The sequence below is a fragment of the Nilaparvata lugens genome, chromosome 7 (assembly GCF_014356525.2).
Source record: "Nilaparvata lugens isolate BPH chromosome 7, ASM1435652v1, whole genome shotgun sequence".
Lineage (NCBI taxonomy): Eukaryota > Metazoa > Arthropoda > Insecta > Hemiptera > Delphacidae > Nilaparvata > Nilaparvata lugens.
In genome coordinates, this window is record NC_052510.1 from 25442042 (window position 1) to 25469199 (window position 27158).

A 27158-nucleotide genomic window follows, 5' to 3' on the forward strand; every position below is an offset into this window, starting at 1 on the left:
ATTCGAACCGGGGAAAAAAGAAGGGAGAAAACTCAGCGGGGTACGAAGCCTTGCTTCCGGAATGAACGTTGGCCATAGTTTTTGAGTGACAGCGTTGAAAAGTGCGTCCCTTTCATATTCTAATAAAAATGCTTTCTATCTATGCTCGCCATCTAGTGGTACCCTGCTGAAACCTGACGTTCAGGAAGCTTTTTCGTCGCTTTTTTATATTACTCTCATTTTTTCTCCCTGATGGGACTTCCGACCCAGACAGACTACTTGGGGAAACAATCACGGCTGCCTCTCTCTCGTCTTGTCAACATTATTAGAAACAATTTTTTCACTACAATCGTACAAACAATTCAACTCCATTCTGTCATCAATGGTTATCAGTGATCTGATGGTGATGGGAGTACAGGAGCGTAACTGATCGAAATTTGCATAACAATGCATTTTGTTTATTTTTCCATCGACGTGAGTGTGGGGCTAAATGGATATTTTTTGTGGTCCAAGTATGTGAATGTTACTTCAAATTTAATCAGTCAAGTGCCAAACCATGCGGAACTTAAAGGGCTGACACCGATGTACCGAAAATATTAGATAATGGTAGCTGCTGATAAACACATTCCATGATCATTCTTATATATTGATAGTAACAAACTTTTCTACTTTAGTATCCTATCAACTTTAACAACATAATATTATGATGAACACTGAAGAGGGTTATCAGTAGATTAACTACTCGTACATTCTTGTAGATGAAGCTGTTGATTTTGCATTATAGAATTGGAACTTATAAGGTATAATGAAATAATGAAACATTATAGTTTGAAAGTAGAGGAGAGTAACGCCGTCAGTTTTACGTATATAATTGAAAAATTACAATCTTTGTTTATTAATAGTACAAGAGGTGTAATCTCTGTTATCATTGGAATGAGTTCATCTCACATTTGGAAATTTGTATTGAATTTAGTAATTTCAATGTTTCCAAAATATATTCATTACCGTACTTGCCTTTCACTTTTCCTTTCCAACAATCTTATATCTTTCAAATGTAAGTTCTTTTTTCTTTCCCTGATATTGAATTGTTTGAAATTGAATCATGAAAATTCAAATCTAAGGAAAATTTGACGAATAAGCTGCTCACTCTACAGTGACAAAAGTGTAAATTTGAAAATCATTCGATGAATGATTTGTTTCTCAATTGAAATTTTGAACAGAAGTTAATTATTTCTGTGGTATAAGCCAGTTATTATCTTGGATATTTTCAAAGCGTGATTCTTAGGTAGGCCTACAAGTTTTCATGATTACTTGAATATTTCCTTATCAAGAAATATGAATTGAGTAAAACTTCCCAGTTCCAGCACTGAAGCTATAATTATGGTTGTTGTTTAGTTCTCACGAATCCAAGCAATTTTGTACCAATAAACCCGTATTATGATTCTCCAAGCTGAATTTTAATTATAAGCCATCCAATGACATCAATTAAAGTATCGCTTCTAATCTATAGCTAAGAAAGTGTCCACCTCTTATACAACAAGGAAATATTCTGATGATTTGAGGCCAACCTACCATTTTGAGGTCAAAATAAAAATTCCTGAGAATCCATCACCTGGCCGAAATAGATGAACTCCCCACGCGTTCCTATTGGTTTTAAAATATTCATGCGATTTTCCATGGAAATAGGCTTTTGCGTAATCCATTACACATTAATGTGGTGGTGAAGAATGAAAGTTTGATGAAGTTGTGTCTGCATACCTCACGCTGGCTCAAAATTACAAGATGTAACCGTTCTTTAACATCTCAACGATGATCGAGTCCAGACGATAATAATTATTGTTTTATGACTATTCTTGTTTAACTTATTGATAAGACACGGAACAAAATGATTCAGACAATAAAAGTTAATTTCAGAATACAGACTATTATGATCTGATGTTTGTTTTTGGACGAGTTACTGTTGAATTCTGTGAGAACTAGATTCATATTATTGTTCTTTCTGGGTTTATTCTCCAAACTCTCATTGTTGGAGAATTGCAAATACCTTATCGAAATTTAATGAAAATAGATAGTTCATTTAGACTATCTACTAAAATCATATACCACAAAATGGAACTATTAACATCTACCAGAAGACTACATGAGAGAGCCACTTTGAGTAGTGATCAATCACGTTTTTTTAAATTAAAACAATTAAATGCTTTTTTACAATACTTCACAAGTTTAATAACTCATATGACACATTTTTAATTGAATCTCATTCTCTCTCTGAATACTTTTATTTTAAGTTTGTTGTCAGGAAAGCATGGAGAGTAACTATGCTACATGTGGTGAGTATGGTAATAACAGCTAAACGTACTATGACAATAAGAATACTCGTGACGTAGGCTAGAAATGAATAGCGAGGATATCAATTTCACAACTGAACGATCACTGAGGTAAACGCCAAAAATTGCGTGTTGCCCACCTACCTCAAGTTCATCAAACCTTCCAGACGACTCACTCATTATCTTCTTTTGTTGTGCAATTAAATTTTTAAACGCGACTCGAATTATTTGTCAGAAATCGCCAGACACGTAATAGCCGTTTCTTAGGAAAAGCAGGTCATTACGATTTCCGCCTAGAAGCGTCTAGAATCTCGTGTCTAGACGGACGTATTTATATCAATAAATGCCTCGATTGAAATTATTTAGAAGAATTGGCCGTCAATTGGTGTCCCCAGACCACCCTGTCGGGTTATGATGAGGGCTGCTCTTGGATTTGAAAGTTGGCCTGAAAGGTCACATTGTCTGGCAAAAGGAAGGAGGGCGAAAAGTCAACGACTGTCTACGGTCATCTGACAAAAATAAGGTAGACGCTTGTATTGATCTAATTCTTGGGCTAAAAATAAGAATAATTTCGCTAGAGGCATGGGGTGAGTCGATATCTGACCCCATCCATTGACGGTAATCTTTTGTTTTTCTAAATATAGAGGAATAACGAAATAGACTATAACTCGAATGAGGAAGAGTTAATGTTAAGTGTAGAGAAGTGGTTTGTTTTGTGAAGATAATAATTGTAACTTCTAGAATCATCAGATTCTGTTAAAGATTTTGTATACCTGAGTTTGGTCCCCATAATACTCTAACTTCCAGAATCAACAGATTCCAGATTTTCAGATTATGTTGAAGGTTTTGGGTTTTTGAGTTTGGTCCTGAGAAAGAATAGAGTTTGGGCCGACATCGTTAACAAGTGACATAGCGTTCAAATTAGAACTACAATATAAATTGCAAGCACCAACGTATACAGTGACTGTACTATAAATCAATAGAATGTTTTTTTTCAATAAAAATACTTTACTAGTTGAATTTGATCGAAGACATGATTTTTTCGAAAAATGCAATTCCATTTACAATGTCAAGAAAAGTAGAAGTATTGATGAAATTGAGCAGACATTTTACTCACTTCTATCGAACTGAATAATAATAATATAAAAATATAGATGTTTTCTTTCTTCCACTCACTCAATGCTACAGCCTACAAGCAGCCTATTTGGAGACAAAGCAAGCAGAAAAAGACTATTTAGAAAATGTCCTTGACATTAAACCAATCCTTACAACTTATGACGACTGTACTTGAATGATACTGTAGTTGTCAACTCTTTCTGATCTGATTACTAAATTTAATTTGGATATCTCATTACTCTCGTAACAAACAAGCCAATGAGAAGGATCTCGGAGAATCATGGAAACACGAATTGTTGCAATAAATAATATCAAAATGTAATATATTTATGCCCCGCATAATATATCTTAAGCCCCGCACACACATAGCTTTTTGTTCGTACGGTATTTTACCATCCTTATAAATTATACAAGATTAAACAGATGATTTCAAACAGATGATATTTGTCAAGCTCCATTCAATCTGATAGAATTTATAAGGTCGGCAAAATACCGTACGAAAAAAAACGATGTGTGTGTGCGTGGCTTTGCTGTTTCAAATGAGGTATTCGAAGCATTTTCATATTTATTTATCTCTGAAGTACGTACAATAGGTTACTCCGCAATATTAATTCAACCGAAATAAAAACGATGTTGTTGATAGTTCTTGATAGATGTTGGACTTGCATTTCAGAAATCCAGATTGGTCAGTGCTCTCTCTTACAGCATCCATTCCACTGGTGGCGCACACAATAATTATCCCTTTCAGTACCATCAATAATTGAATTTAAGCTTCGAAACAGTTGTTAACCTCTCGTTAGCGAATTCTGTGAAATTGTCGGCAGAGTCACGCGACTGTTATTAGTACTTGCACATCCACATCCATTTGTCACGGAACAGCGTGGTCGACCTGACCTCAGCGATGAACTGGACAAAGAAGAGGTTTACAACCAACAAGTGAACATCCACTCACTTTACACTACAGATCGATCATCTTTACTCCTCTATAAACTTCCATGGCCAACTCTCTAGACACCTGACTACTCTGCTTGACATCAACGCACGTTCTCAATAACGTGCCAGCTTTCCATTGTCTACTACTAATTATTTGCATTTTATGTTGTAAGTTATTCAGAACAGTTGACTTGAGTTGGGCTGATCTCATTTAACGTAGACAAGAGATTATCTAGAATCGGTATTGGTATTACCCAGATAGTATAGAATGTTGCATTCTATACTCTCTAGTATTACCTCAACCTCGAGGCATTGAAGATTAATAGCTCCATCAATAAAATAAATAATTATAACGACAACACTGTTGTCTCTTCCGAGAGTGTTGATATTCATTTAGAATTACGCACTTATGAAAAATCAGAATGTTATAAAATGAAACGATTGTCAACTTTAATTGGATATCCTTCTCGGGTCATGCAATAAGGTCACCTGGAAACTGGCGATTATTTTTTCAATAGTCGAAAGTAGTAATTGAGTTACACTGTCATACGATGAGCAGTAGACATTCAGGTTCAATCATCAATAAATCCTCGGCTGTACCCTGAACCGTGGTACGAAACCGGTCCAAGCGGAGCCTACGCAGTGAGTAGCAAGTTTGTAAGAAAACCAGTTCTTCGCTTGGGCGAAGAAAGGCTGAAAAAAGAAATGCGAAAACGAAGAATATTATCATACGGAAGAATAACGGATGAAAAAGAAACTGGATAAAAGAACAGAACTATTGGAACACTGTTATGGAAGGTGTGATTACTAAGCAGAGATGAGTTGGAAAAAAGGTATAGCGTTGATTAGATTTCAGGTAACGTGTAATTACGTTCTCGCTGTAAACTGAAAAATAGATAATAGATATTCCAGTGAATCAACAGATAATTTTCTTGTCAACTACAATAATTTCTTATTCCCATTCACGCGGATTTTCCATCAATATTGATTGTTGTGGAACAATGGGAGTGTGTTATTATGAAAATGGCCCTATAGGGCTATAGGGCTCATGAGGAGAATATAATTTATAGGGAAATTTGTTCCTCTGAAATCAATAAAAGATTGTGCTCTATCCCGAGAGGGAAAGATGTAGCAAAGGAGTAGAATTGGGAGATCAATCAACAAACTCCTATGTTAAGATCATGCTAGTATCATTCATATCCTGTACCTCATTGTAATATTGTAATTTTGCTCATGGAAAAATTCAGAGTTGAGTAAAGACATTGACTATAAATCACTATTCAAATGTTAATTTACTTCCTTATCGATGTGACCTGATTATCAATAAGATTCAATCGAATTAATGATAATACAAAGCATAACTTTACACTTATTGACCGAGCGAAGTTAGGTCTAAGATTCAAGTCGACGGTTTGGCATTTCTCTTAATGTTTAAATGTTTATATGTTGTCCATTTACGGCGAAACACGGTAATAGATTTTCATGAAATTTGACACGTATGTTCCTTTTTAAATTGCGCGTCGACGTATATACAAGTTTTTTGGAAATTTTGCATTTCAAGGATAATATAAAAGGAAAAAGGAGCCTCCTTCATACGTCAATATTAGAGTGAAAATCAGACTATAGAATTATTCATCATAAATCAGCTGTCGAGTTGACTATAAATTGCATGCCATGACGCATGCAACTCAATATCTCAATGTAACTTGGTAAAAAATTAGCAGCTGTGTAGACTATAAATTGCATGCCTCATTGCATGCCTCATTGAATGCAATTTTTATGCACTATTAATAATAGGATGCAAAGAACTTATAACAGCTCGTCTGGGCGCCTAGATGTCTTCTGGTTTTCTCGCGCTAAATTCCGGAAACCGTTATTAAGATGATTAAATCTTGTGTAAGCATGATCTGTCAAATTAATAGTTAGTGTATCAGTGTGGATGTGCTTATGGTTTGGGACGTCGTTATAACTGCGCGAGGTCTACTGTTCACAGAACTACTATTAAGTTTTCTAGACAGTATCATTGTATTTTTTGAGCCTCTATCAAAAGCCATGTGAGAGAATTTCGTGATTTGTTATTATATTCATAGCTTTGAAAAGTTTTTATCGTATGTATTAGGCTTAGGTTATTATTAGTTGTTACTATTATTAAAATTTTAGCAGTCAACAACGTTTTGTATCAATTCTGATTTGCAACCTATTCTTGTTAAACTCTTCATGTGATTTGTTATTCTTGTGAACATTATCATGTGAATATCATAAGTGATTCTTTCTCAAAACAGCAAACACTTTTATTATTTGTTCCTGAGATAATAATCTTCTTTCTCTACGATTAGTATGCCACTGTTGGGCTCATCTCTTACTCGAGAATTGGGGGTTCATTCACGATTTCTCTATTTATTTCATACAAATGTGAGACCTGTTCATTTCACAGTTTTCCTCCGTTATCTACTAACAGAGCTGGACAATAATTTAAAAGAAAATTGCAAGAAAGCTTTGAGTATTCCACAGCACCACAGCTCCACAGATCTGAGAACATGTCACAGCTCCAAAATAGCCAGGCGTTATTGAAGGGTATCAAACAATAGAGTGCTCACACGAGATAATGAGAAAGGGTAATAAAAAGCAGATTGGCAGAGGAAAGGCAGGTCGAATAAATTCGTATAGCCTCTATTACGGCACGCTCTAAGAATGATTTGAATTGAAGAGGAGTGCGAATCGAGTCGGCAGGGGGAAATTGAAAAAAGATTGGAGAGTACCTCTATCCTTGTCACAGAGGACACGTTATTGGCACGGCGTATGTGTTCCGTGTCCCCCGCGGGTGTTGAAAAAACCCGGAAAGATCCCTGATAGGTTTGAAAAAAGGGTGGTCGAAGAGCCCGGGTCTTCCATGCAGATGCGTTGTAATTTGATTTGGAAGCCAGGGTGGTACTGGAGGGGGAGAAACAAAGTGAAGAGTTTTCTAAAACAATATGTATTCATGGACTGCACGAAAAAGTAGAGGCAGACAATCCACTGCGACAATCTACGAAAGCTGATTGTGGATCAGTAGGAGAGGGACAGAGAGAGAAAAAGGTACTAGATTCCCAGGGAAAAAGAGAGACAAGAGTGGCGCAGAGTGATTGTGTGTGTGTAACCCAGGGCGATATCAGGTCCTCGTCTGTAATTGGGCCTGTACTGATGGATTTCAATTGAACTCCCTACTAAAAACTGGGACCATTTTTACATCCTGCGAAAAGATGTGTGCTACCCTTCAGGGATATCAGATAACAAAGCTATCCGGTCAGTATCTCTCCAGTAATTTTCGGGCTCGAATTTTATCATTATTAGTGGTGTTTTTTCATATGGGTGAGAATGAAAAATAAGTGAATGTGTAATTAATCCACAGTGTTGATTTTATATCTGCCCACAGTGAAGTATATTCTTTAGTAATTACCACCAAATTGAAAAAAAATTGAGAAACTTTAAATTTAAAGAATTGTACTTTGGATTTGACTAAACTTTTACAATAATTTTGATGAGTAATTTTAATACTTTTATTTGTGATCTGCATTAATGGCATTGATTATACCCTACTGTATGTGAGGAACAATTGAGCTCATAGCATTGAACCTCTCAAAGTTCTCGATAACATAGCTCCAATTATAATCATTTATGATAGTTTTAAGTAGCGTTTCAGCTGCTACCTGAGGTTGAATCCAGTTAGCGGTTGTTGGTGAAGTGTCGCTCTGGATCAGACCCGGCACGTGCTAGAGCCACGTGCGCCTAACCACTTGTTACAATATGGAAATCTCTCGTTAATCTCCGAGAACAATAAGTTTACCGCAAGAAAACAATGAATTGATTTGCATACCACCTTCAAACAATCAGAGCTGACTGTAGTTTTTGAGTGGTGAAAAGGTTACTCTGCCCAAACTTGGCTTCCAGTCACCTAGTGTGTCGTATTCATAATCACAATATTTGCTGTTTGTTCCTGAGATAATAATCTTCTTTCTCTACGATTAGTATGCCACTGTTGGGCTCATCTCTTACTCGAGAATTGGGGGTTCATTCACGATTTCTCTATTTATTTCATACAAATGTGAGACCTGTTCATTTCACAGTTTTCCTCCGTTATCTACTAACAGAGCTGGACAATAATTTAAAAGAAAATTGCAAGAAAGCTTTGAGTATTCCACAGCACCACAGCTCCACAGATCTGAGAACATGTCACAGCTCCAAAATAGCCAGGCGTTATTGAAGGGTATCAAACAATAGAGTGCTCACACGAGATAATGAGAAAGGGTAATAAAAAGCAGATTGGCAGAGGAAAGGCAGGTCGAATAAATTCGTATAGCCTCTATTACGGCACGCTCTAAGAATGATTTGAATTGAAGAGGAGTGCGAATCGAGTCGGCAGGGGGAAATTGAAAAAAGATTGGAGAGTACCTCTATCCTTGTCACAGAGGACACGTTATTGGCACGGCGTATGTGTTCCGTGTCCCCCGCGGGTGTTGAAAAAACCCGGAAAGATCCCTGATAGGTTTGAAAAAAGGGTGGTCGAAGAGCCCGGGTCTTCCATGCAGATGCGTTGTAATTTGATTTGGAAGCCAGGGTGGTACTGGAGGGGGAGAAACAAAGTGAAGAGTTTTCTAAAACAATATGTATTCATGGACTGCACGAAAAAGTAGAGGCAGACAATCCACTGCGACAATCTACGAAAGCTGATTGTGGATCAGTAGGAGAGGGACAGAGAGAGAAAAAGGTACTAGATTCCCAGGGAAAAAGAGAGACAAGAGTGGCGCAGAGTGATTGTGTGTGTGTAACCCAGGGCGATATCAGGTCCTCGTCTGTAATTGGGCCTGTACTGATGGATTTCAATTGAACTCCCTACTAAAAACTGGGACCATTTTTACATCCTGCGAAAAGATGTGTGCTACCCTTCAGGGATATCAGATAACAAAGCTATCCGGTCAGTATCTCTCCAGTAATTTTCGGGCTCGAATTTTATCATTATTAGTGGTGTTTTTTCATATGGGTGAGAATGAAAAATAAGTGAATGTGTAATTAATCCACAGTGTTGATTTTATATCTGCCCACAGTGAAGTATATTCTTTAGTAATTACCACCAAATTGAAAAAAAATTGAGAAACTTTAAATTTAAAGAATTGTACTTTGGATTTGACTAAACTTTTACAATAATTTTGATGAGTAATTTTAATACTTTTATTTGTGATCTGCATTAATGGCATTGATTATACCCTACTGTATGTGAGGAACAATTGAGCTCATAGCATTGAACCTCTCAAAGTTCTCGATAACATAGCTCCAATTATAATCATTTATGATAGTTTTAAGTAGCGTTTCAGCTGCTACCTGAGGTTGAATCCAGTTAGCGGTTGTTGGTGAAGTGTTGCTCTGGATCAGACCCGGCACGTGCTAGAGCCACGTGCTCCTAACCACTTGTTACAATATGGAAATCTCTCGTTAATCTCCGAGAACAATAAGTTTACCGCAAGAAAACAATGAATTGATTTGCATACCACCTTCAAACAATCAGAGCTGACTGTAGTTTTTGAGTGGTGAAAAGGTTACTCTGCCCAAACTTGGCTTCCAGTCACCTAGTGTGTCGTATTCATAATCACAATATTTGCTGTTTGTTGCATGAATAGAGGCACTTGCTTAATTTGAACTCTTATTCATATTGCATACATCCAGATTCAGATCTAAGAATGGAGGTTCAAAGCGTAATTGAAGTATTGAGAATAATATGTCATCATCGTGGAACTCGGATTAACTTAGTTCATTGAGGAAGCACACCTAACCAATGATAAATTACAAATATCAATGTAAGAGCTGATTACTAGAAGATAAGATTTGAAAAGTCAAGATAAACTGGTAAACCAGAAATTTTCTTATTATTGCTTAGTAGATAATATTTAATGCATGTGAGAATGAGCTATTAGAAAGTGAGCGAACTATCAATTATATTCATTTTCGATAGGGTTCATATTCGATCTAAAATTGGGAGAAAGGAGGTATAAACATCAGGAGTGCAATTGAATATACTACTATATGAATAATGAGCCGTCAGGCTCGCTTCGCTCGCCATATCCGTCTATCCGTCCGCTCCGCCCCCTGGACCCCCGACTGGATCGTCCAAAAATGAGATCAGCGGGCTCGCTTCGCTCGCCTGCATTTTTCATTCGAGCATGCTTCATTCCATCAGAAAGTCAAAGTACTGAGGAAACGCAGAAAAGCTGAAAAAACGCTGATGTTGGGCCTATCTTTGATGAAATATTAAAGTCACCTCATCACAAAATTTTTAGACCCTAGCTAAACCTCTGTACCAAATTTGAACATTCTCTGTCTATTACTTGATGAAAGAACTGAGAAAACGCAAAAAACGCTAATTTTGGGTGTATCTTTGGCGTTATTTCAAATTCCTTCTAACACAACATTATTAAACCCCAGCTGAGCTTCTGTAGTAAATTTTAACATTTTTTGTTCATTTGTTCTCGATAAAGCTGAGAAAACGCTGGAAAAACGCAGATTTTGGGCGTATCTTTGGAAATTTTTCCAAATCCGTTCTTAGTGCGCCTCTAAAGGGCCAACTAAACATACCTTCCAAATTTGAACGTTTTTGTGAGTGAGTGAGTGAGTGAGTCAGTCAGTGAGTCAGTGCCATTTCGCTTTTATATATATATCTATATATATAGATTGATAGAAAATTAATGGAGATTCAAAATGCTAATGTTTCTGGAAAGTACAAGGAGATTCGTGGAAGTGAAGTCCAGATTATCATTTTACCCAAATCCATATCAATATCCAATAATAAGATAAAAATCCAAACTTCACAACCTTTCAAACAAATGATATTCCTTCATATCAACTGTACTCCCATAAAAGTATCATTTATAGAAGTTCTACACAGTCAAATTTAAATTTCACTCGAAAGAACGCAATATGGAAGAAATTTCTAGTGACGTTTTATGTTTATGTGATTCGTAGTTTGTACATTGCCTGAATTGAAAAATGAAAATTCGCAGCTACACGAAAAAGTCAACACATAATCGTGGACATTCTGGAGCCAAACAAATCCATTGTGACCCATTAAAACCTGATTTTCCTTTTTCGTGACAGCTGCATAAATTACATTGCCCAGTTCATCCTAGGTGTGAATATATTCGCCCACAAGAGGAAGAAAGATCGATAGGCTAACAACACGACCGTGACAGTCAGCCTAAAAACCGGAAAGTTATTTTTAAAATACTGCTGGTTTTGATCAACTGATATGCAAACACCTTTTTCAGCTCAACGAAGAGGAGCATAAACACTGGGAGCCAAGATTGTGATATTTTATGGGCAAGTTGTGGAAAGGTCTTTCAACCTCTACGATCGTTGAAGATTTAATCTAATAGTGTTATCGTTCTCAACAAACGTATTTTTCGAATGGAGACAGATGAATTGAGATAAAAGATAATCTACAATTTGAATATAGGCCCAGATGTGCTGACTTGCTGTTTTATAGTCTACACTCTGCTTGGAAGAGAGGTCTATGGAGGTTCATAAACAATTGGTTTTTTCATTATCAGCTGTTTCATAATACATAAATTTACAATAAATATAATAAAATGAATATAGACTGTTCCTATGACACTCACATAATTTTTGTAGTCTTATGTCTGATTCCACTGATCTCGGTCAAGACATTTGAACATGATCCCCTAAGGTCCCCTATTTGACCATGTTCATGTGTCTTGATCGAGATCAGACAACCGGGCATCAGAATCACAGTTATCTTCCCCTTCCTCGTATATTTTTTATCAATCGTAATGCCACTTCATGGTAGTGCATGATTCCGCATTCGTGAAAGAATGAGATTCGAAGAACGCAATCGCAGGATTTATTGCAATTCATGCAGTAACATTACCTGTTTCAATAACATTCCAGAAAATGCCGAATAGTTTCTTAGTTTTTCATAACTTACGTGAAACGTTTTAAGAGTGTGAAGAAGCAGACATATTGCTGGCATATTCATTGGTTATGAATAATACAATTCGAACAGTACCATTCATTCAATCAGTTGCTTAGCAATAAAGTCTTGCTCAGCTGAGTAATATATTATTTATTATTTAATATAATATTCTCGGAATAAAATAGTATTGAATTATTATATATCAATAATCAGTAACTTGAATATCCTGTGTTTGTGATAAACACGTTAATTCGTCGGTCCCGGCTGCCTGAAACAGTCGTTAGGTCATGTCAGAGGCCCTTAAATTGATCAGATATGATTTGGATACAATTATTATTTAACGAAAATCCTAAATAAATGTTGCAAATAAATATGATTTGCAACATTTATTTAGGATTTTCGTTAAATAATAATTATATATTAATTAGCATTTGAATAAATGCATTCTCTATTTAATTCCATCTGATTTGGATACTCTGACATCAAACCTGAGCCAGCCAGGTCGATAATTGTCATGTAGATAATAGAATGAATATTGAGGAGGCATAATTATAGTTGTTATTTGTCTCTTGTATATTATTTTTTATGTTATTGAATTGAGTAGAATTGAGAAATTGAACTGAATTGAACTTTGATCTCTACTGTGTATTCTAGTGCGTGAATCGTAGTTACTAGTTGCTAAAAAAGGTGTCAATTATATAATGATGAGAATCTGTGCATTTGGAAGAACGAATCCACTAACCTCGCAACCAATCAAAGATTCAAATAGATAGTAGTTTAATAGTAGTGTAATCTCAGGAAATATTATAGAAGAGAAGAAACACGACAGAGTCGTGTTGGTGTGTCGCGCTGCGCTGTCTGTTCCCAGCTTTAGAAGGTACACACTCACTTGAATTTCAAAGTTAAAGTCCATTAATGAGCTTGACATACCTGTCATTTATCAGAAAAATGTCTAGTGACTTGCCTGAGAAGAAAGGGTTGAGTGAACCCTTCTTTGCTTGAAAACCAACAATAGCCTGAATTATTTCTGAGCTGAAAAAATCTTCAACAGACATGTGAAATAGGCCCAAATTATGCTAATAAGTGTTCTCAATTGACTCAATATTTACTAAGAAAACACCTTTTAACAAACGGTGACAGTGATTTATTCGAAACTAAGTGATCTGTCAAACAGTAGGTGGTCTGAAACTCACACACTCACTGTGCAATAGTTTTTGAAAGGTGTCTGTCACTCATACTTATAATACTGGTTACAAAGGTGTAAATATACAAATACTCGTATAATTCCATTTCCATCAATCTTGAATGGACCATGAACTTCCAGAATGTTATCAGATCCACTTTATATTGTGATACAATATTCTTTTTATTTATATTGTGATACAAACTTCTATGTTCATATTAAAAAATGTTAATTAATTAGATAATAATTATTATTCTGTACGCAAAATAATTGCGATATTTTTGGAAAATGGGATGATATAATGTTAGTTATCATCAATCTCTCTAGGGAAGAAATTTCATTTGTTTGATCCTTGGAATTATTGTATTGAGGATCAATTATATGAAAATAATAGAATAATATAGGCTACCTTGATTCCAAGATCAACTCCTACTAATCTTGGAGCAAGATGTGGAATAAACATCAATTTTTCTTTTTAGTAGCCTCCTAATAATTAACAGTCAAAACGAGAAGTCATTTTTATCAATTCTTCAATTTCAATAATTCTGACTATTAATTTAATTTTATTTTTTCAAGAGGACCTTATGGATAGATGGTATCCAGAATATTTGGAGAAATTTGTTAGCCAAATATACTTATGGAGAGAGGACTACCATACTGAAGTGATTGAGCTACTAATCCAAGAAAAATAAGTTAGTCAGCGCGTGTGTATCCCTGCGCCTGCACTGAGGAAACAGTAGTGTGATAACCACTTTAGGTGGTTACTATCAATGACATCAAATGGAAAATTATAGAAGTTATGTACGATATCATTCTTATCAATCAATATCCTGATACAAATCAATAAAACTTATCAATTCCACACATCCACATTTTATATTTTCTTAATCTATTCATTGAGCTATTTTCCTAAAAACTAACTTGTTTATCTATTAATTTACTATGTTGCTTTTTGAATTAATCACATGACTACTTTCATATAATGATATTATATCATACTAGCCGTCAGGCTCGCTTCGCTCGCCGTATCCGTCTAGCCAGGGGGCGGAGCCCCCTGGACCCCCGACTGGATCGTCCAAGAATGAGATCAGCATTTTTCATTTGAGAATTTTTATCATATGTTAGGTCGATCCAGTCGGGGGTCCAGACTAAACGTCTGGCTAAACGGATATAGCGAGCGAAGCGAGCCTGACGGCTAGTAATATAATATTCCCAGGATTGAAGTAGCAGTGCCCAATCAATTTTTCCGCGATAAATGCATTTAAATCTTCAACTTGGTGCCAACCTAACAAAGTCAACTCAACTTAATGCCAACCTGACAAAATTATTAATTTAGTTGCCAGTTAACAACTGTTTCGAAGAGATACTCTATCTAGATTATAATTCTATAGTAATATATGATATGGAAAATTTCAATTATAATTAAGAGATTGGGAGAAGAAGAATATACATGCTAAAAGACGAACTTTAAACACTTAAAAACAACCCTTAGAGTTTAAATATTGCCTAAAGATTTCTTAGTGCGCCTCTAAAGGGCCAACTGAACATACCTACCAAATTTGAACGTTTTTGGTCCGGTAGATTTTTAGTTATGCGAGTGAGTGAGTGAGTGAGTGAGTGAGTCAGTCAGTCAGTCAGTCAGTGAGTGAGTGCCATTTCGCTTTTATATATATATATTTAGACTATAACAGATTATTTTGAATAACTGGCAAAATCGCTGAATGAAAAGATTTTATAGGTCTCTAGCAAACAGCTGCTTTGTTATCGCTGGGTGCGATATCAACAAACTAGATAATAACGGGTATCCTGGCTACAATTCGAACAGCCAAATAGAAAAGAATATTATTGCTATTTATTTAATTATATAAAAATAATGAATTTTTGAGGTTAGGCTCTATGATACTCACTGGTCGGCAACCTAAATAATCGGTCAAGCCGTATAATTTGAAATTTGGCCAGACACCTGAGGCAAATTTAGTTGTAAACAAATAGCATTCGCTTAAGATGTGACCAGAGGATTTGGTAACCACATGGCATGTTAATGTAAAAGGAAAAACAATTTAATGAACACAAACATATTTATTATGTCAAATGAGCATGTACAAAATATGTAAAATAAATAAAAATATTAAAGAAGTGTGTATATTCTGTGGTGATCCTGTCCCTTGTTGAAGCGTCATGTGTGGCGGACCTAGCTCCAGGGAGGGCATGGACCACACAAAAAATAGATACTCTTATGTAAGTGCTCACTTTTACGGGTACATGAATATATGCCCCTCTGTGTAATATCAGACCTGAGAATTTATTTAATTGGTGGAGAAATCTGTAGTTTATCCCAGATGTAGGATTGGAGTGTTCCAATAATATTGAGCAATATAAAGCAATCTTAAAATTATTACCTGGTTGTTGTTCCGATAAAGAGCCAATGCAACCCAAACAAAGATATAGATCACAAATCCATGCATGATTGTGCCTCTTACCGCTATCAGAATGGATGATGAATACTTTATTAAATAAATATAATTTCCGAAAAGGGGCTCGAGTACAGAATCTAATCCTATCAGTGTTGGATTACATTGACTCAAATCCTGCAAAATGCCGCATACACTGTTTAATTTAGTCTGGAAATTATAAGCTAAGTTGCTGACAGTGACTAATGTAAAAGCAAATGTAAGCAGAATTATATTTATTAATCCTGCAGTGATCCACCGATACATCAGCAACCATCCACAACCTTCCACTCAATTAATTTCCCGACTTGTTACACTGACCATATGAGGTCTATCACAATACCAATGGTAACGTGTCAAAGACGATATCAAGGTTTTCAGAAAAGAAACGAACTGGAAGATATGCTCAGTTATTTCAATATATTGACAATTTTCAAGATAAGCAGATAGTAAAAAATAATTTTTAAAGTTAATGATGATGATCAGTATAACGTGTTCTGGTTTAACAATACCAGACATGTACAGATTACAATTTAATGATGATTTAAGAATTGAAAGAAAATGTATGTTAAAATAATAATTACAGGGTTGTGAGTTCTGCTTTGGAATAGCTTGATTGATAGACAGATTATTATAAATTAATCTAATTTAATGATGATTATTATAATGTGGATTAACGTTGGATTTCCCCTGATTACAATCTGGTCATGACCATTAATTTTCACTAGAATTTTTTTTTTTTTTTTTGAGGGTGATGCCCACATAAGCTCTTAGGCTTGTGCGTAGGTAATGAGTGAGAGGGATGATGATGAGAGATGACGACTACTTTTTAGGTAGTCGGGACCGACGGCTTATCGTCTCCTCCAAAAGACGGGATGGCCGTATTCATGTGATTGTGCTGTGATCAAAAACTATTTATATCACTCATGAATCGTAGATGGGGCTCCAATATATTTACTAGAAGAACACTCACGCGACTATGTTTTCCTTTTTCCTATTATTGTACATCAGAATACTATATCTTATTTATAATTTGTTTTTCAAAAATAAACTCATTTATTGTGCTAATAATTTTGATTAGCTTATTATTATAGATTCCTTTTTTCCTACACAATAACGAAAAATAATAATTTATAAATAAACATGCCATCACAGTATATTATACAATAAGCAGGTCTGAACGATCTCGACTCTATATTGGTGTTCTAAGCGTTCGCACGTTTTAGGTTACAACATTTCCTTAACCTATAGATGTGATTTTAATATAATAATTCTAAAAATTAATAGAATAAATAATATAATAAGCAATATGAACTCAATTGGTTTACTGGAAGAGACTGATTCAATTTGATATTGTTATCAGCTAGGGGTAATGTTGATAACTTTTATATTCCGAGATTGTTTGCTGCCTCTGCCTTGATTTTCACAATATGATTTAAAGAATTAGTTTGTTTTTTAAGTAGCCACTGGAACGAGTCGTCACAATTCTATTCGGCACATGGATACATAGTAATTTTGGAATAAGCCAATCAAAATGCAGTAACTGACTGGCGTTAAAAGCAAGTCAATTCAAAAATATACTTTATTTATTATATAAATGATAAGAATTTGTAAGTTATACACTACTCAGTTCATGTAACAGATGCAATTTGAATAATTATAAAATATAATGTGTAATATTTATGTAATAACCTAGCAGATTGACACAGACTATTTTGATTATGTAATGGGGTAGTAGTTGATATCTAAATAATATGCAAATTTGGAATACAGAAGTATGATAGTAGAAGAATAGGGGAGATCAGAGCCCACTTGCTTGCCAGAGGTCACCGGGAACAACCACCAATTTTGTAGAGCACAAGTCCCTTTGTTTATAATTGTAAGTTTGAAAAGTTTAAGTTTGAATTCAATAATTAATTTCATAAGACTCAGTGAGGTCGTATAAAGGCGTGAGTCATATAGAATATTTTATTATTTCCTTGGAGAAGACGACTTCAGCCCACCAGAAAGCCTAAGACGTCGGAAGAATTCGGATCCCCATCATACTTTGTGAAATTCGACACATGAGTTTTATAGTTAAAAAGAAATATCCAGGGTGCCCTCAGTGCTTTGAATAAAACAAGATTCATAAAGCTAGCTCGATGAGGGGTTATTCAAATATTGAAATTAATATCAAACTTGTGCAAGTCTTGAAACGTAAAAAGGGATTTCTATTAATTAAGAACGTATATCAGATTTACATGTTTAAATATGCACAGATAAAATATTTATTAAATTTGGATGTTATAATTTATATGCTCACTCGACCATTCTCTTTATTAGTAAATTATAGAGATGTAAATGAAGCTCATGTTCACTGGATAAATTGATTTATCTAATTTCCACCAGAGGCCGAATCTTAGCCTGAGAAATACATATTAATATATTTTAAGATTTATAATTTATAATTAGTTATTTATATTAATTTGGAAAGAAGGTATATGAGATTTTATTCGACAAGCAACATCAAGTCGATAACCGACCTGCATAATTTAAATGCATATGATTGCTGATTTAAGAAGCACATGGTAATATTTCGTGCTAAAAGCAAAGTCGATAAGTGAGCTATCTGTGATATTTTTTCTATATATATATATATTGTTCTTATTTTTTTTTTATACTTGCTGCTCTATATATTCATTTATTCGTTGATATTTTGTGTAATATATTTGTGTCATATTTTGAATGGTGTACCCTTCATTTATTATCCTATCTCCATGCATGACCAATCTCGCTATTAGTTAGTTAGTATATTAGCTATTATATTTAGTTACCAGTATTGAAATATTATCAAGATTAACATACAACTATTATTCACTGAATAAGTTGGATAAAACAGCGATATACAGCATTGATTATCAAATCTTTGGGAATGATACGTTTCCGAGATTTATATAAATTATCCAGTATCAACATATCTGATTTGAAGAATCTTAAGGTCATAGTATTAAGTTGCAGCAACATAAATTACTACATCTGTATTTATGGAATTTGTGCCGAGCACTATTTTTAATTCAGGCCTTTTCCCAAGTTATAATAGTAAATTTAATACGCAATAGACTAGAGCCATTATTGTGAGTTAGCGAAATAAATTATTTTCTCTCTCTACTATGAACGGCCATGACTTCGAGTTTCCATGATAGATATTTAAAAATTGTGGCTCCGAGTCGTCGAGGAATGTAGATTATGGAATTATCTCTAAAACTTAGCCTTCCTGTCGCGACATGGAGTGCGATAAGCTGGAAAACAGCAAGCATTGAAATTATAACAAACTACCGATTTTTCAGTTACTATTTGGTCCAAAGGCTCTAGAAGCCACGCGACGATTGGTCAAATTGATTCCCTTCGCCCAATAGGAGACCTGTTTCTAAATACAGTAGTGGGGCTATTCCCCAGCCGCGAGACCAGATTACGTTTCGGAGGACACTTTGCTAGGAGCACTACGAGAGTAAAGATGTAGTCATTATGTTTCGCCCTTTTTGGGCAGGTTTACAAGTTTATATCATTAGTTAATGTAGGAGCTAGTTTTATTTTTATTAAAGTTAAAATTTCCTAGTAGTGCCATGTCCTGAAAGGTTTAATTGTGTTTCTTCATCATGTACGAATAATTGTTTCTTCAAATAACTGCTAAGGTACGTAAAATAAGGTTAAAATATAATTTAGGGAATTTAATTGATTGAAACTTCCATAAGAGTATTGTATTAACAAAGCCTGTTATTTTCAAGTTAATAATATTGATTGAGGATAATCCTTTTGATTTTATTAGTGATGGAAGATAATTATAATTTTTTTTTAAAGAAGTATAGAAAGTTTTCAGTTACGTTACATTTGAGTTATTGTTTCTGGAAATATATTATCGTAGAGTATTGCTGAAAGTCAGGAAGATAGCCTTTAAGTTGGAATGAAATTTTTAAGATTATGTTCATATTGAGTTTAAGACTCAATTTTATATTTTTCTGACTGTGTTTTCTCATGGCGTTAAGGCTTTTAACTGAACGCTAATTTATTAAATTATAACAGAACTTTTGAATTATTTGTGAAGAAAGACCCATTAATTCTGATACAAAGAATCAGTAGTTTAAAGATAAAAATCTATATAAAATGAGGATTCAAATAGAATGAGAGAATTTAATTAATTGTAATCAATAGATAACTCCTGTTTCAGCTTTTGACGAATTGTAGGAAGAGTTAGAAATTAATGCTGTAATACATTTATTTACAGCGGTTCATGTGTGTCCCCAAACCAACTTCATGTACCACCCCTTTGGTTCCGCAACTTTATGTAACACCACTTCAATACACCCGGTCAGACGACAGGTCTGGGGACGTAAGAGGACGTCGCCGTCAAGCCAAATTCAACCGGTAAAAGTTCACCGCCAAAAACAAGGTACTGTAACCCCGACGATAAAGAAACGTACAGACCAATGAAAGTGCAGTGTAGTGGAACAAAGGTTCATTCGAGAATGTCAATCAAAAGTGGGGATTCAAAATTATTATGAAATGGGTTATATGGGTTACTATCGACGAAATTTGGGTTCAACGGGCTTTTCTTTCTTGAGTAATTTCATGTTGAAATTAATTTGTTATTTTATGACTGATATTGTTTGGTTTTGTGACGTATTGCTATCTAAACGGGGATAGTAATGCGCCCCCGAATCACATGAAGAATGTCAACAAAGTAACATGAAATTGTTGTTTCTGTTGTTCGATTTTAGTTGCCAATGTTTATTGAAGCTGTTTGTATTTTTTAATTATTTCAAAGTGTAGTGTTAGTTTATAGTAGAAACCTAGTAAATCAGGCATGGCAAGATTAATTGAATTTTTCTTGACTCTAGCCCGTTCACCTGCATGAATTAGGTATAGACTCAGGTATTTTCTAGATGTGTCGGCCTATTTCTAAATTCTAAATTTTATTCAAAATTTATCTTTTTATCATCTTTTAAAAGGTCAGGCACAAATTCAACAAATCAGTCACAGAAATTGTGAACTGTTGGAGCAGCCGACGTCAGTAACCAGCAAAAGCAGAGAATTGCGGGAGCTCCTGGGAGAGCCAGTAAGAAATTGGTATTATTACTATTCTAGGAACCACAAAAAGGGTTATATATCTTACAATTCATGCTCTACCGACTGCAGCCAAGCAGGGCAACACGTTACTGAAAAATTAACGTTAAAATACGTAAAAATAGAATTACCATAGCTAAAATCTCATATCGGCCATTCTGACAAATTGGCTTGCCCTCAAGCCTTCACTAAATAAAACAAACATAATAAAATAAACGCATTACACAATCCTCCAACATTCCAAATCGTCTCTCGAGTACTGAGGATTATCCCCAACCAAAGCACCTATGTCCTCAACATATCTGATTTGAATGGTTTTATTTGAGTTTAATTTCTTAATCAGCAACTCGTTATTTCTGAACCACACATACTTGAGAGCACGCCTCTTCATTGAAGATCCTTTGCAAGTTTGAATAGCGAATAAAAGTAGGGTGACATCAATTCTTGAACAAAAATTAGTTTATTAGGTTCCATACCCAGCAGCCCAGTCTTCAGAATCTCAGATGACTTCCGCTCCGACGATAGGAATCCTCTCTTGTCCGATTCGTTGTTGAATTTCAATATAATAGGAGAAATAACCTTCGAGTTCCGAGATGGCATTCAGTAGCATCGATTGATTGTGTTTCCATTCAGGGGAAAATACAATGGGTATTGTTGATTGCTTGCATATTTATTTTCGATTTATTTCTTTTGATTGTGTTGCTCTCCTTAGTTGATCTATCTATTTTGACATTACAAGCGCCAATATTTGATTTCAATTTAGTTTTTGCATTCGTAAGCTCTTTCTTATATGTATAGTATACAAACTGAAAGATCTTCTATATTATTGAAATCAAGATTTCTTCCTTTTTCAACATATGATACAGATAAATCTGTTTTTCTATCGGTACTTCCTTCATTTCCTGATTAACATTTTGAGGTACAGAAAGAGAATCAACTGAATTCGAAATTTCACCACTGATGCATTCCCTTCTAAAAGTATGTCTTGTTGCTTCGTAATCATCTAACTTATTCACAACTACTTATGTCTTCACGATTCTAGGTAGATCATCAATCAGATTCTCACAAATTTCGTTTGGTATTCTTTGTCTAATCTGATCAACTACACTTAACTCTTCCAGGCTTTCGTAGTCATTCACTTGTAATCCTTCTATCCATTCATTAAAAAAGTTTTTGAGTTTAAAAGCAAAATCTCGCCACGTAGAGGAACTTCCTTTTCTATGAAAAGCCAATTTCTGTCGAAGTTGCTCCGGACTAAGCTTAAATCGTTTGAGCAATTAACTTTTTATATGATCATAGTCGTTTGCAAGTGGGTAAGGCTCTCTTCACTATTTCTAGTGGCAAGAGTGCCATTAGATACTTGACCCAGTCCTGTGGTTACATTGTGTTTACTAATTTGTCTTTCAAATAAGGTCAAATAGATGTTTATATCATTATCCATGTTAAATCGTGTCACAAGTTTTAAAAAATCATTATTTCTACTTACTATTGGAATGTCCGCATCATTCCTTCCTGCCTCCATCTTTTTTTTTCAATTCCAATTGTTGCTCAAGTTGTAAAGCAAATATTCTCTCTTCTCGTTCCCTTTCCTCACGTTCTCGTCTCTCTTATCGTCCCTTTTCCTCTCGTTGTCGTTCCCTTTTCTCACGTTCTTGTCTCTCTTCTCGTTCCTTTTCCTCACATTCTCGTTGTCGTCTCTCTTCTCGTTCTTTTTCCCTTTCCTCTCGTTCTCTTCCCTTTTCCTCTCGTTCTCGTTCTCGTTTTTCATCATTTTCTCTATCTGTCTTTACTCTCTCCAACAGATTCTTGATGAACTCTTCGTTGTAGCCTTCTGATTCAGTAACCAATCTACTCAATTGTACTACTTTCGGATTAGTAGGTAGATCAATATTCAAATCCTCTGCTATTTTCAGCAAGTCACACTTTTTTGACCTTACTAAATATGACATTTTTCACACAAAACTTCAGATATCCCGTTCAATTCAATCCAATCTCGGACGGTCCCACAAAATGTAGGATATTATTCTTTAAATCAATATCCTGATTTAACGTTTTCGAATCAATGAAACGTTTTTTAATTCCACACATTTAAATTTTATATTTTCTTAATCTATTCATTGAGCTTTTTTTCCTAAAAACTAACTTGTTTATTCATTTAATTTACTATGTTGCTTTTTGAATTAATCAAATGACTACTTTCATATGATGATATTATATAATACGTCAAAATAGAATTACCATAGCTAAAATCTCGTATCCTACAGTTATAAATAATAATGATCTTCACTGTCAGTATTGCACTCTATTCTGACTGACTGTGAACTCAATTCAATAGGATACTCATACATTGAAAAACTGTGGCCTGTATGAATGAACTGTATGTATGTAAAGTATAGCTCAACAGAAAATCATATTTTGACCCAATAGGGCCCTGTCGTATTATTATAATGTGAGCATTTTGGTAATGATAAATTATAATGATTGTACGATTATCCCCTAAAAATTCAAATCAATCTTTAATAATAGCATAAGTTGAAACTAGAGAACCATAATGTTTTTTTTTGTGTTTCATTCAACTGAATCCAAAATCATATTCTACTCGAATAGATTCTATAATATTGTGATGTTAGCATTGTGATAATAGCAAATTATCATAATTGACACCAAAACGTTCTAATAACTCTTAAAAATAGCTTCAATTGGAGGTAGACTATTAATTGTAGTATTAATGGAGTGTTTCTCAAATATTTTAATAATAATTGTTTCCAAACGATACATAAAATTGAAGTATCGAGCTCTATGTTTCCCGCTCTTTTCACGTTGAGGAACACCAATAACCGGTAGAGTGAGAAGGGAATATGGAGATGTATATAGAGATAGAGAGCAGAATTCTGGTGTTAGAGAGTAAGAGAGTTGTAGAGTAAGAGGAGACCCAAATGAGGAAGGAGTCGGTGGAGTCTGGTTTGTGGTTGATGGCTCGCGCTGGCCCTGAGGACGATGCAGGTGTGGAGTGGCCTAAAGCCACTGAAAGTGAATCCTCGGGGTTCGATGACCGCCGCAGCTCACAACCCAGTTGTAGAACAGCGAAGGGTGCCGGACTAGGAGAAACGAACAACTTGAAGAAATGAAGATGATGGTGTTTGAGGATAGGATGGTGATGAGGAGGAGAAGAAGTTGAAGTAGACAGAGATGGAAAAGAAGAAGGTGGTTTGAAAATGTTGTGAAGTGAGAGTGGAAGAGGAGGAGGAGACGGTTTTGAAAAAGAGGTGGAGGATTGGAGAAAGAGAGGGTGGCGGAGGTGGATGAGGTGTAGGAGTTACCGGCCTCATAGTAAACTCACGAAGATAATCTTGGAAGAGGTGGAAAGGTGAGGAAGTCAAGAAAAAAGAGCAGGAGGAAGAGGAACAAGAAGCGGAGAACTCGTAGTAAACTTACGCTGTTGTAGAGAGTATTGCAAGAGGATTGGAGTGGAAGTGAGTAAGAAGTTAAGATTAGGAGGAGGAGATTGACTTGTAGGTTTGGGGCAAGAAAAGGAAGAAGATAGTTTTTGAGGAGGTGAAGAGGTGAAGGAGGAGGTGACGGTGGATGAGGAGGAATAGGAGGCAGAGACCTCGTAGTAAACTTACGTTGTCGAAAGGAGTAGTGGAAGTTGTAGTAGTAAAACCTGACGTGTGCTAAGAGCATAGTCATCATAGTACAGTATCAGTTGCGGTCAAATGAGGAGAGAAAAAAGACTGTAGTTTTTTCGCTAGCCAAGTAACAGGATTAGAGGATAATTTTGAGGCGAAACGAGCAAAAAGCAGGAATTGGCCTTGACTGTTACAGGTGTACAAGACGACTGAAGGGGCCCTCTTTTCCAGGATTGGATTACACCACAACATCAGTATTCGATACCTTAATTGGTTTTGGAAATGTTTAATTTTTCAAAATATTTAAGGCAATCCTTCTTTAAATTAAGTAGATAGGATGCTGAATATATTATATTCTGATTTGAGAATAAAATGAAAATGAGTTTCAAAATTGAGAAGAAATATTCAGCAGTCAATCTACATTCAATTTCAAATATTTTCCTTTAAATCAATTATTTTAAATCGTTCCAAAAAGACAAAAACAAATTCTATTATAAGTTTAACTGCAGTAACTTAATTGCTGAGTATAAAGGGACCGCGTCAAACTGGGCTGGCGACAAAGTGGGCCGACGACAAACTGGGCTGGTTTTCTGGCCCAGTTTGTCGTTGCATGCACCGTCAAACTTGCACTCTGAGGAATGCAGCCCAGTTTGACGACGTGCAACTTTGTCGTCTGCTGACAAAATCTGAAGAGTGCCAGTTTGTCGTTGCATGCACCGTCTAACTTGCACTCTATGGAATGCAGCCCACTTTGACGGCGTGCAACTTTGGCGGTAGCCCACTTTGGCGGTAGCCCAGTTTTTCGTCAGCCCACTTTGTCGTCAGCCCATTTGTCTTCAGCCCACTTTGTCGTCAGCCCACTTTGTCGTCAGCCCACTTTGTCATCGTCACAATATAAACGCATTCTACAATAATATAGTAGCATTGATAAAATAATGTTAAGAAAATAATATACATTTATGCTAATGAATAGTGATTGGCGTCTCAAGTCAAGTCAACGATGAGCTCCATCAACTTTATACCTACTCTACTTGCAAAAGGATGTGGCTCCTGGTGCCCTCTAATATGTAAAAATAAACCAAATATATAAACAATAGATTATAGATTAATATTATCAATGGTCGCAGAGTAATAGTCTAAATACGTATTTGATAAGAAAATTACCCAATTGAATAACTCAAATACACATTTGATATGGAATGAATATTATTTTTCTCCTATCCCTGAGGGACGATCTTCCTATGTCTCTTAATGTAGATCTGGTTACTTCAGGAGTAACCTTAGAAACTAAGATTAAAATTCATTCATTAGCGTCATTTAATAAATCGTGGATATCATAATTATAGAACTCTTATTAAGTAGCTCAGTACAATCAATTCACTAATTCTGATTGAAAATAGAATAAATTACTGAAGTGCATCTTATTTTGATTGAGACTAATGCTTCTCAATCAAAATAAGATGCACTCCAGTAATTTATTCTATTTTCAATCAGAATTAGTGAATTAATTGTACTGAGCTTTTGATGAGACAACTACCTTCCTGCTTAATAGTAAATAATGATCCTTTGTTATTTATTCATCCTGCAGTAGTTTAAGAAGCCAATGATGATGAAGAGATGGTTTAAATCGAATGACTATCTCAAATCGCAATTGATGAGTGAATTATTCCATGTTAAATTTATTTGTAATTGCTCTCTAAAAATCTTATTACTGTACTTCATAAACATAACTATTATTAGTAAGTAGCTGAAAAACCTATCATCATTAGATGGCTAAGCAACAATCTAAACTGCTTTCAGAAATTATCACCTCGTTAACTTATATTACTGAAACCACCACTGTAATATCCTCAGAGAGATTCACTTAACATGACTTTTCCAATTATCGTATTGGTTGAATGTCAATTCAATTCCTTTTCTGAATCGTCATCTGGAAATGCATTTGCATGCAACTTTTCAATACTCAATCCTTATTTAAAGTGCGTCAACATTTTACCATAATGGAGTCACGACTTGTATCCCTTCTGTGATAGAAAATGAAGATTCTAAACACTTATGGAGACTAATGCTTCTCAATCAAAATAAGATGCACTCCAGTAATTTATTCTATTTTCAATCAGAATTAGTGAATTAATTGTACTGAGCTTTTGATGAGACAACTACCTTCCTGCTTAATAGTAAATAATGATCCTTTGTTATTTATTCATCCTGCAGTAGTTTAAGAAGCCAATGATGATGAAGAGATGGTTTAAATCGAATGACTATCTCAAATCGCAATTGATGAGTGAATTATTCCATGTTAAATTTATTTGTTATTGCTCTCTAAAAATCTTATTACTGTACTTCATAAACATAACTATTATTAGTAAGTAGCTGAAAAACCTATCATCATTAGATGGCTAAGCAACAATCTAAACTGCTTTCAGAAATTATCACCTCGTTAACTTATATTACTGAAACCACCACTGTAATATCCTCAGAGAG